We start from the raw sequence: 12,917 nt of genomic DNA, 5'->3' as shown, positions 1-12,917 counted from the left end.
ACTTAGGTCACAAAATAAGTGGTGGACTTAAACTTGAACTTGGGTATTCTGACTCCTACTCTAGTCTCTCTCCTCTACAACACAGAGGAAGAGTACAGAGTCCTGTGCCCAACAGATGAGTTAACTCTCTGTAAGTAAATTTCCATCATCACTGTTCAAGATGCAATCCTTGGACCTGCAATGTCAGCAACATCTATCAGCTTGTTAGAAATGCAGAATCATGGGATCCAGTGCAGACCTATCGAATCAGAAGCTGATTCTGATCCCCAGCTGATTTCTATGTACTGATACTTAAATTTTGAGAAGTGATGCTCTTTGGCTCTATGAATATGGAAAGGCAATCACCTAGTTGGCTACTGTACTGCATCCCTTTGCAATAACATGTTGACCAGCTCCTCAGCCTCTTCCTGTCACCCCTGCCTATGTTCCTCCACTCTGATACCCTTACATTTTCCTGGACATGACAAGAGGCTTCAAGTCTTTGGTCAACACCAATGAACATGCAGTGTTTTCCTAGAACTTTGTGTAGAGGATTCTGATGTTCTATCTGGCTTAAAGTGGTAAGAGTCTGATGTTGGCCACAGGTTTGGGAAGTGAACGAGGATAACACACATGCCTTAGATTTGCCATTCTTATTCCAGACATTCCCTTCCTTGTTCTATCAATACTTATGCATTTATTACCTGCGTTGTCACAACACAGTTCCACGTAACTGCATAGAAAATCTGATAAGACAATTCCAGCTAAAAGTTTATCAGCGATAATGAATTATTTATAATTCTCAAATAACTGTCCATTTTCATAAGACCCTTTAATTATTTGCTACAAAAGCATAATATATGGCAGAATTAGGACACATTGGGCCTTTTATAATTTTTCATTTCAATAAACTTAGGGTCACAATATGCTGGTAGGCACCTCAGCTTCCGCGTCTTCTTGCAAATTGGCAGCACTGATGAGGAAGGACACATTGTAAGAGAAAACAAAGGACCAGTTCACATCCATCAACACTCCCAAGGAGAAAGAAATAGGCCCTGCTTAAGGGGAACAAAATAAAAGGTTGTGAGGGACAACGACTCAGCTACAGAAACTGGACCCACCACCAAGAGCAGTTCAGGAACTCAGTCTCAGCCTGTCACATGAGACTGAATACTATAATTACAGATCACATTTACACAAAGTGTTATCATATCCAAAATACTTCCCCATTTTCTCTACTGATTGATTCTCTCAGGTCTTTTGTTATACTTTATTTTTTAATCAACATAATTTTTTTATTTTCCATATGCGTACATTAGGCTTAAAGTTAGGACAATGGAATGTGACTCACTTAAGGTATGTTTTTATGAAATTAACAAAAGGATTCATTGAGAACTTGATTCAATTCTAAGAAGTGAATGAATAAATGGTATAGGAATAGTAATAGACACACAGGGCCACAATGACTATAAAAGCTCAAGTAGTATTTATACATTCCTTCTATATTGGTCAGGGTTTTTCAGAGAAATAGAACCAATAGGGGAAATGAATATAGAGGTATTATGTACATATATGCAAATATTATAATAAATCTCATTCTAGATATCTATCTTGAGAGAGAAGGTAAGAAAGAGAGATCTAAAATGAGATTTATTATAAGATTTATTATAATCATGAGATTATAGAGAACGAAAAGTCCCAGGATTTGCCATCTGCAAGCTGGAAACCCAGAATCTAGTGGTATAAATTCCAACCTGAGTCCGAAGGCCTGGGAAGTCAGAGTACCTATGGTATACATCCCAGGCCAAGGGTAGGAGAAGACTGATAGCTCAAGCAGCCAGGCAGAGACAGAATTCCCCCTTCCTCCACCTTTCTGTTCTCTTCAGACCCTTAACTGGTTGGATGATGCCCATCCACCTCAGACAGGGCAATCTGCTTTATTCAGTCCACCAATTCAAATACTAATCTCTTCTGGAAACACTCTGACAGACACACTCAGAAGCAATGTTTAAGCAGATATCTGGGTATCTCATGTTCCAGTCAAGTTGATATATAAAATCACCCATCACAAGGCCACACCTTGTCAGCTTGACACTAATATGTATCTCCTTTAACCATGCTTAATCTCCAAACACAATAACTAACAACGTCATAATTCTACTTAACATGATCCTGTGTACAACCAAAAACATACGAACTCCTTTCCCAGATGAGGAGATAAGTCCTTAAGTGACGCTTACTCTTTCTCTTAATATCCCATAACTTAAATATTATGATGCAGAGTCACTATATCATATGTTACCTGATAATAGAATAAGAGAAAACAGATCCAATGTGTGTTCATGTAAGCATGCATAATTACAAAGAACTATTCTAGAACCAGAGGAATGAAGACGAATAAGAGAGTTGCTTCTCCTTGTATATTCGTGGTATGCCCTGACTCTATTCCAGACTCTTCTTTCGTCATCTTAGTATCTAATGTCTCTTTTTCCCTTGATATTCCATCTCTAGGTGGCTTATGCTCATCCATGTAAAGGCATCATTTGCTTCCTTTTATCTGGGTTGATTTCAGTGCTATTTTCTTACTGTTGAGGTTTGGGGGTCTTTTTTATCTTTAGTTCCTCAACATTCAGCTTCTCAAATACAGATATTTTCTTTACAAATTTATTTTTAATTATATCATGACTACATTGGCACATTTTCATTTGTAAAATGATCAAAATACAGCTCCATTCAAAGTCACCTTAGATATTCTTGCTACCTATACCCACTCTGAGGCCCCTCCACAGTGGTGATGACTATCCTCAGTCATTTTGAACTCTTCAACATCCCTTTAGCAATTTTTGTTACTATTTGCATTTCACCAAACATGAAAAGGCATCTGGCTTAGCTAACACTGTCTGTCTGTCAATGCCTTCTAAAAACAAACAAATTCTGTCCTTGACTACAGTTAGAGAATGATAGAACTCTTTGCTTTAAGGAGCAGGGGACTGGGGTTAAGGAAAGAGATCTTCTGAAGCAAGTGTTACTAAAGGTTCTTTCCTGTGGCCTTGAAAGGAGTCTGTCGATTTCAGCTCCACAGATTCCCCTGGGCAGCAAGAGGCTGGAGTTATGAGTTGACCCTGGTTTACAAATTCTGGTTGTCTGACCATACTGTCATAGTCACACTATCTTAGTGTGGCTTTGGAAGTGAGGTATTCAGATGGCATGGGACCAAGCTCCACCAGGTGCCCATTTTCAAGAAGTGGGTGGTGTCTTAATCTGTTCAGGCTGTTACAACACAATACCACAGACCAGGCACCTAATAAACAACAGAAATGTATTTCTTACAGTTGTAGGGGACTGCAAGCCCAGGATCAGGGTGCCAGCATGGTCAGGTTCTACAGAGAGCCCTCTTCTGGATTGCTGGCTCCTCCCTGTGTCCTCACATAGTGGAAGGCATGAGGGAGCTCTCTGGAGCCTCTTTTATAATGGCACTAATCCCAATTATGAGGGCTCTGCTTTCATCACCTAGTCACCTCCCCAAAGTCCCCACCTCTTAATAATATCACTTTGGGCATTAGGCTTATAACAAAGGAATTTTGAGGAGGTACAAACATTCAGACTATATTGCACATGCTAGATTCAAACCTGCCTTGGCTAGCGTTTCTCCACTTTTCTCCTCTGCCCTCAAGTTAAACTCAGTTCTAGTTTTCTAATGCTCAGTGTGTTCTTACCTTTGGGCATGCCTCACTGCTATGTTCCCTTCTGCTTGAGAATCTTTGCTTACATTTTCCCCCTACTTGAGAAACAGGGACATAACTAGACATTTCATACATTGACAGAAAGGTGTTGTATGGCACAAGGTGCTGAGAATCTAAGACAAAGAAGGTAAGAGTGCCAGATGGGAAAAAAGAGTCAAAGTTCTATGGACTTCCATCTCTTTCAGTTCCATCCATCTTTTCAGTAATGCCTCAGTTGTTTGCAATTTTAGGGTAACAGAAGAGAGCTGATCTGCAAGTCCAGTGTGTTTTTCCTTTAACTTTACATAAATGTATCCTGTTAAGACGGGCTTGGATGCTGTATCATCTGGGCCCATGATATCACCTGTTATGAGACTAGCAAATTTGTTAAGTTCTTGAGCTACTTTGTTGCTGCCTTCCCAATGGTATATCATGTATTAGCTTCCTATTGCTATCGTAATAAATCATCAAAAAATTAGTGGCTTAAAATAAGACAAATGTGTTTTGCTATAGATCTAGAGGTCAAAAGGCCTATATGAGTCTTAAGGGGCTAAAACCAAAGTCCCTGTAGCAAGGCTGATGCTTTCTGTAGACTCCAGAGGAAAATCCACTTCCTTGACTCTTCTAACTTCTAGAGGCCACCTGTATTCCTTGGCTCCTGGCCCCTTCCATTATCTTCAAAGTGCATCATTTCAATCTCTACTTCTGTCATTCCATCTCATTCTTCTTTGATCTTCTTGCCTCTCTTATTAGGGTTCTGATGATTACCCTGGGCCCCACCAACTTCGGTATGCCCATGTCTGAAGGTAAAGAGAAGGATCTGACTGGACACTTGGGGGTAATGAAAATTCAGAAAGTAACTGAAACCGATTGAATAATGGACACATAGAGAAATGGTTCTTAGTTTGTTTTTTTTTTAGAATCTAATGAACCCTACAGATGTTTGCTTCAGAAAACTGAAAATCCATGCACAACTACACATGCAATTTCAGGACTTTAAGTGCTCTGTGCATTCATGAATGCAGGCTAAGAATTCTTGATGTGTAGTCATCAATGCTAAATATCCAGTTAGATCCTTATTTCATACCTCTCAGCAAAATACATTCTGATCAATCAAAGATTTTATCCTCACAAAACAAAACACGAGTCTTTAAAATAACTTCAAGGCAATAGAAGTCTTTCTAAACATAGGACAATAATCTCTAATTTATGAAACAAAAGACTAACAAAATCAACCAGATAAAAATATGTGTGTGTTCTGTATGGAAATTAATCTATAAACAAAAAGGAAAATGACAAAATGGGGGAAATATTTGCAAAGATGAAGGGTTAGTTTTCTTCCTGTTAAAGACATTCTTAAGTTGATAAGACCAGTAATTCAATAGATGTATAATGTATGTTCAAAGAAACTGATGTAAAATCATCTTATTTAATCTGAAAAGATGTTCAGTTTCATTCATAAAAAAGAAATGCTATTTTCAAATATTAATTTGAAACATATTAAGAAGACTGAGCACAGTCTTAGTGAAGATACTGTGAGAACACCATACGTATATTGCCACTGGGAATTCAATATGTACAATCCCTATCCAGGTACTAATCAAACTGAAATGTGTACACAAACCCTCGGGAATCTTGTGAAAATGCAGACTCAGGTTCAGTGGGTTGAAGGTGAGGCCTGAGATGCTGCATTTCAAACCACCTCCCAGGTGATGCCAATACTTCTGATCCACAGAACACTCTGTGTGAGTGGCAGTGCTTAATAGAAATTTTCAACGTGCATTATCTCTTAAGCCAACAATACAATTCCTAGGATATGTGAGAAATGGTGTGTGCATAAAGATACTCCTCCTAAGACTGAGTGTAATAACAAAAGCCAAGAAGTAACATAAATAAATGTCTGTGATAATAAGTGTGCTAGCACAGAACTTCCTCATGCCCTTCTTTGTTCCTACCTTGTATTCATGGGGGTTTAGAGGACTAAAAACTACATTTACCGGACTCTCATACAGCTAGGATTTGTGACATGATTTAGATTTCATTAGTAAGCTATATGTGTATGAAATTTAAAATAAAAAGAGACATCTTCCTGATGCTTTGGAGTCTGAAAAGTGAAGTGGACATGAGCAATTGCAGTACCTGTACACCCCACATTCCAGGGTCTACTTACTAGCTCCATGAATAAGAGGCCCAGTTGTGGTGGTGACAGCGACAGTAACTGCTTCCTGACTTATTGATCACGGTGATTATGGTGCGATCTTTAAACCATTAGCCCTCCTGAATTCAGCTCTTGCCTTGTTTGCAGTGAGTTTCCTAGCACCTAATTTTCTGTAGTAAATTCCTTTCTACTTGAAATATCTAGTGTTTTGTTGTTATTGATTTCTGCATGTAATTGACTAAAACAGTATTTGGCACCAAGATGGAGAACTGGGATTAGAATTCTAACCTGTTTGGTTTTCATGGCAGTGGTAAGTTCATCACCAGACTGGGTGACATTATCTCACCATATACACAATTCTAACCAGCTGAAATACTATTCAAAGGCAAAAGGAAAAACATTTGTAAACACCAAATATATACATGATTAGTTGCCAAGTTGAGGAATATTGTAGCTACAGATATTTTTTCCTTGTCATTCTATGTATATATCTTTATATACTAACCATATTTCTTTTTCTCTCTCCTCCTATTTTATATCAAGATGTGTAAACAGTGGTTGTTTTTTATCACTTAGTCCTTGGGTTATATTATATAAAAGTCCAATTGTGACTAACAATTCAATTTTTGTTTACTTTTTATTGGCGTATAGTTGCTTTACAATGTTATGTTAGTTTCTGCTGTACAGCAAAGTTAGTTATACATATACCGCTCCTTTTTAGTTTTTCTTCCCATTTAGGTCACCATAGAGCATTGAGCAGAGAAGGCAATGGCACCCCACTCCAGTACTCCTGCCTGGAAAATCCCATGGACGGAGGAGCCTGGTAGGCTGCAGTCCATGGGGTCGCTGAGGGTCAGACACGACTGAGCGACTTCACTTTCACTTTTCACTTTCACGCATTGGAGAAGGAAATGGCAACCCACTCCAGTGTTCTTGCCTGGAGAATCCCAGGGATAGGGGAGCCTGGTGGGCTGCCGTCTATGGGGTCACACAGAGTCGGACACGACTGAAGTGACTTAGCAGCAGTAGCAGCAGAGCATTGAGACGGAGAAGGCAATGGCACCCCACTTCAGTACTCTTGCCTGGAAAATCCCATGGACCGAGGAGCCTGGTAGGCTGCAGTCCATGGGGTCGCTAAGAGTCAGACATGACTGAACGACTTCACTTTTACTTTTCTTTTTTTTTTTTCCACTTTCACTTTTCATTTTCATGCATTGGAGAAGGAAATGGCAACCTCAAGTGTTCTTGCCTGGAGAATCCCAGGGACCGGGGGAGCCTGGTGGGCTGCTGTCTATGGGGTCGCACAGAGTCGGACATGACTGAAGTGACTTAGCAGCAGCAGCAGAGCATTGAGAAGAGTTCACTGTGCTATACAATAGGTTGTCATTAGTTATCTATTTCATATATAGTAGAGTGTGTGTGTGTGTGTGTGTGTGTGTGTGTGTGTTAAGTAGTTTTAGTCATGTCTGATTCTTTGCAACCCCACAGACTATAGTCCACCAGGGTCCTCTGTCCATGGGATTCTCCAGGCAAGAATACTGGAGTAGGTAGCCATTTCCTCCCCCAGGGAATCTTTCTGACCCAGGGATTGAACCCGAGTCTCCTTTGGCTCCTGCATTGGCAGGTGGGTTCTTTACCACTAGCACCACCTGGGAAGCCCATAGTGATGTATATATGTCAACAGTTGTGACTAATTTTAAAAGATATTGTGCAAGCTGCAAACAGTCAGACAGCTATGAGTCTGTGTGGTTGCTGGCCTCCATCTCCTAGGGTCTACTCTCCAGCTTCACAGGTATGAATAAGCAGTGACACTTGTGGCTATGGGAGCCAAAGCTTCTGCAACTCCAGATCCTGGCTATGGTTGTGTAACTTTGAAATCAGTAGTACAGTTGCAACTGCATGACTTTCACTCTCCCATCCCTTTCAATTATTTCATTGTCCCCTAAATCCTTTTAATAAACCTCTTTATGTCAGAAATGGGATCAATTCAAATGGACTCTGAAAATTCAAACCATTTTGGAGCCCCATACATACTGCTAATACATACATACTAATAAACTGGTGTGGTTAAAATGCCTATATGTGTGCTGTGCTTGGTCGCTCAGCCATGTCTGACTCTTTGTGACCCCACGGACTGTAGCCTGCCAGGCTCCTCTTTCCTCCTCTGTCCAAAGGGATTCTCCAGGCAAGAATACTGGAGTCGGTTGCTATGCCCTCCTCCAGGGGATCTTCCCAACCCAGGGATCAAACCCAGGTCTCCCGCTTTGCAGGCAGATTCTTTACCAGCTAAGCCACAAGGGAAGCCCAAGAATACTGGAGTGGTAGCCTATCTCTTCTCCAGTGGATCTTCCCAACCCAGGAATTGAACCAGAGTCTCCTGCACTGCAGATGGATTCTTTACCAACTGAGCTATCAGGGAAGCCCACATATATACCAGGGAAGCCTGTATATATAAAATGTCTATATACTGCTTGCTAAATGAAATAAAGTCACTTAGGCAGAGCAGTGACATTCAGTGAAATTTAGAACATACCTAACATAGCTTCCATAAGGTTCCCTTGTGGCTCAGCTGGTAAAGAATCTGTGTGCAATGCAGGAGACCTGGGTTCAATCCCTGGGCTGGGAAGATCCCCTGGAGAAGGGAAAGGCAACCCACTCCAGTATTCTGGCCTGGAGAACTCCATGGACTGTATAGTCTATGGAGTTGCAAAGAGTCAGACATGACTGAGCAACTTTCACATTCACACAACATAGCTTCCTAGGAACTAGCTTGCTTGTCCAGTACAACCTGACCTTTGTCTCCAAATTTTAATCCTAGTCCTTTACTACTGCCTTTATAAAGTCTTTAAAAGGTGGATGATTGCTATTAATTTGGAAGATAATAGGCATGACTACCTTCAGTTTGTACATTGGAAAATGAAATTAAAAGGATTAATGTGTCCTCAAAGCTAAAGAAAGGGCCATTAGGAAGAAATAGGGATGTTGCGGGTTTTAGATTTATGTTATTTTGAGTTCTTCCAGCAAATTCATGTTAAAGCTCACTATCCCCATTTGTCTTCCAGAATAATTACATAACTCAGAGTTTATCAACCACAGTTTTTTTCCCCTTGAAACTTAAAATTTTAGTATAAACAACATTGATATGGATAGTCAGTTGTGCATAAAATTTTAATTATGTAAGTTTAAATATATATATAGGCCATTCTGTAAGTTTATCATCCTCACTTATGAAAGAACTAAAAATTAGAACACTATACATTTTGCTGTTTTCATGATCCTTTTGGAAGGTCCATTGGTCTCAAGTCTGTAAGAGACTTATCTGCAAAATAATCAGTTCCCATTTAAAAGTTGCCTGGAAAATGTTATAAAACTAATAAAAGTGAATTAATATTTAAGTCCAGTTGAAATGACACAGTTTAAACAATGAGAAAAGAATGCATGACTTGTCCCAAGTGCTATTTTACAACATCAGTTTATTATAATCCTAAAAACTGTTTTTTAAACATTGTTGGATGAAAATTGTTAAAGATTTCCAAAAAAGGGAAGTTTGATAGCACAACTCTATTTGGTCAGAGACACTGTCTTTATAGGGAATCTAGGAGCTTTCTGTTTATAAAATAAATCCAGTGTTATTTGTATTTTTTTCCTTTGGGATATAAACAATGAAAAAATGGTAGAAAAGATTCAATAAACTATAACGTTATCACATTTAATCTATCAATCTCAGTGAGAAGCCCCAGAGCTGTTCATAAGATAAGTGACTTAGATCAGCCACGATCCAACATAAGCATTTAGAAAACGTGGCAAGCTAATGTGACGTACTTGACCACGTTTTCCATTGTCCGCTGTGGTCAGAAAGACTACACTGGGCATTGAGCAGCCCCCAGAGTGCTCTCTGATGTCTAGACTTTAGACAAAGTCAGCTTTGGCCACATCTTCTAAATCTTTGCCTCTGCTTTTCTGTTCAGCTCCACAACTAATGTTTCCTCTACAATCATTCTCTTTCAGCATAAATTCTCCTGTAGAAGGCCTTTCTGTGACCTTCAGACATGAAATTGCTCCTCTGGCCCCCTGTATTTCCTTTATCATTACATTATTTTTTCACTGAATTTGTAAATTCATCTATATGACTAGTATCTCGTTTCATGAGGCCAGGAACGTGCTTCTGTGGTTTCATCTCCTTAGTCTCTCCCCTAGGATGTGATGCTTACTAATTTCTTTTTTGATGAGATAGTGATCAGCAATGACCACAATGCATAATCTTCTTTCCTATTCCTGTTGTCTCTCTGTTGCTGTGTTTCTCCTAGGATGCACATCTCTTTCTAAATGCAGAATTTATACTACAAATCCATTGCAAAATATACTTTTCTCCTTTACATAAAAGTACTGGGGGTAGGAAAGCTTTAGGTCTCTTTAGGACTCTCAAGTTCTGAACTGTGTGCTCTTTCCTAAACTTTTACGTGTTCATTTCAATATTACATCAGGAAACTGTACATGTGTTCTGTTTCACGCCTCTTTCGTGAGTTTTCTGGCCCTTACTTCCTTGCAGGAGACGAATTATATGTACCAGGCTCTGTTATAAGCACTTAACAATATATTATTTAACCTTTTCCAACAATTTTATGAGTCAGATATGAATATCTTACTCAGCCTACATACAAGGAAACTGAAAGGTATGTGTATACAAACACATCACACAGACTATGGAACCAAATGACCTCGCGCAGAATACAGGCTCCACCTCATGCTGCCTCTGTGTGCCCCTCGGAACAGAATCTGGCATAAGCGGGCTTTCTGGGGGCTGACCATGCTATGTTTATGCACCTCAATCTTGGTTTTCGAAGAAATTGTTTCACAACAGTTTGTTAAGCTGTATGCAGTTTTTTTTTAATAAATGCAATATTTTACAATTTTAAAGGCTGAAAGAGCAAAAGAAGGAAGGGTAGGAAGATGGAAGAGAGGGCGAGAAAACAGAATGACAAGAAGGGAGCAGGAAAAGGAAGAGTCTGACAAAGAAAGCATTGTATAACTGTCAGCTATTATCATCTGAAAACAATCCCCAATGCGTTTGGCTGTACTTTTGAATATAGGAACAAGATATTGATCAAGTTAAGTGTCATCAACACACATGTATAACTAGCTCTCCTTTTCAGAGGGGTTTACTTCTGTGGAAAATAGCCCAGTGTTTCACCTTTTCTTCTGGCTAAAACTTTACTATGAAATATCACAGCTACATAGAATGTTAGAGAAAATAATATAACAAATACTTGCATGCTTACCACACAGTTGTATAAATTCTTTATATTGTATACTACTTGTTTCAGTAATTTTTAAGTAAAAAATCATGAGTTACACATTTATGCAATGGGAAAACCCCCTCCCTGAAATGTGCCCCTTCCCTCGCCCTGTTTCTCTCCTTTCCTGGAAAAAGAGCCATCACTATGAGTTTGTTGTGTCTGTGCATTTGCATACAAATATCATTTACTGTATTATTTTATATGCTTTTTAACATCATGTTTTACTAACTACTACGGTTTTGATACAATGGCTCTATGTAATTTTATTTGTTGTGTAGTATTCTATTATATGAATATATGCTATATATTTTATCCATTCTCCATTTATCATCTATTTAAATAATTTTCATAAGCTTTTGAAATAACAATTCTATAAAGAACATTCTTATTATACTTGTCTCTGCTACATAAAGTTAAGAATTTTTCTAGATAGCTCGCTAAAAATGGAACTGGTGAATCAAAAATAGTGCATCTCCAACTTTATGATCTATGGTCAAATTGTTCTCCAAAGTGGTTTTTCCCATTTGTACTTCTACTAGCATTTAAGAAATCTCATCTCCTAGTACCTTTACCAGAACTTTGCATTATCTAGACTTTACATTTTTGCCAACTTGAGAATGTGAAATTTAAAATTTTTGTTTGGAGATACATTTCCCTAAACACTAATGAGGTTATACATATTTTCAAATGTTTCTGCTAAATTTCTCCCATGTTAAGTGGTGTATTTCTTTGCCTGTTTTTTGTCTTTTAGGTCATTAATCTTTTTACTTATTGATTTCTAAGCATTCTCTAAAAATTCTTCTCTGACACCTTATTTTTCATGCCTGATAAGCAAACTCTTTAGGTAATTTTTTAAATTGACATACACAAATTTTTAAAGTACAGCACAGCTCAGTGACTTTTCACAAAAGTAACTAGTGACCACATAACAAAGTAGAATATTCCTAGAACCTAGAATATCCTCTTTTGTCCCTCTTCCCAAGGGTAAACACTATCTCAACTCTTAACCACCATATACTTTTTCCCCATGTTTGAACTGTAAATAAAAGAAATTATCCACCAGTACTGTTCAGTATGTAGCTTCCTTCATTCAATAATAACCTTGAGAGAGAGAATACCTGCAAATGATGTGACTACCAAGGCATTAATATCCAAAATATACAAACAGCTCATATAATTCAGTAACAAAAAAGCCAGACAACCCAATCAAAAAATAAGCAGAAGACCTAAACAGACATTTCTCCAAAGAAGACATACATACAGATGGCCAACAGACACAAGAAAAGATTCTTAGCATCACTAATTATTAGAACAATGCAAATAAAAACTACAATGAGATATCACCTCATACTGGTCAGAATAGCTATCATCTAAAAGTCTACAAATGATAAATGCTAGATAGTGTGTGGAGAAAAGGGAACTCTTCTACACTGTTGGTGGGAATGTAAATTGATGCAGCCACTACGGAGAACAGCTCAGAGTTTCCTTAAAAAACTAGAAATAGAGCTATCACATGATCCCACAATCCCACCCCCAATCCAGAAAAGATGACAACTCTAATTAAAAAAGATACATGCACCCCAATGTTCATAGTAGCACTATTTACCACAGCCAAGACAGGAAAACAACCCAAGTGCCCAAAAACAGTTGACTGGTTTAAGAAGATGTGGTGAGTATACACACAATGGAATGCTATTTGGCCATAAAAAACGAATGAACTATTGCTATGTGTAGCAACATGGATGGACCTGGAGAATATCA

The sequence above is a fragment of the Bos indicus genome, chromosome X (assembly GCF_029378745.1).
Source record: "Bos indicus isolate NIAB-ARS_2022 breed Sahiwal x Tharparkar chromosome X, NIAB-ARS_B.indTharparkar_mat_pri_1.0, whole genome shotgun sequence".
Lineage (NCBI taxonomy): Eukaryota > Metazoa > Chordata > Mammalia > Artiodactyla > Bovidae > Bos > Bos indicus.
Note: the sequence above shows the minus strand (reverse complement) of the source record.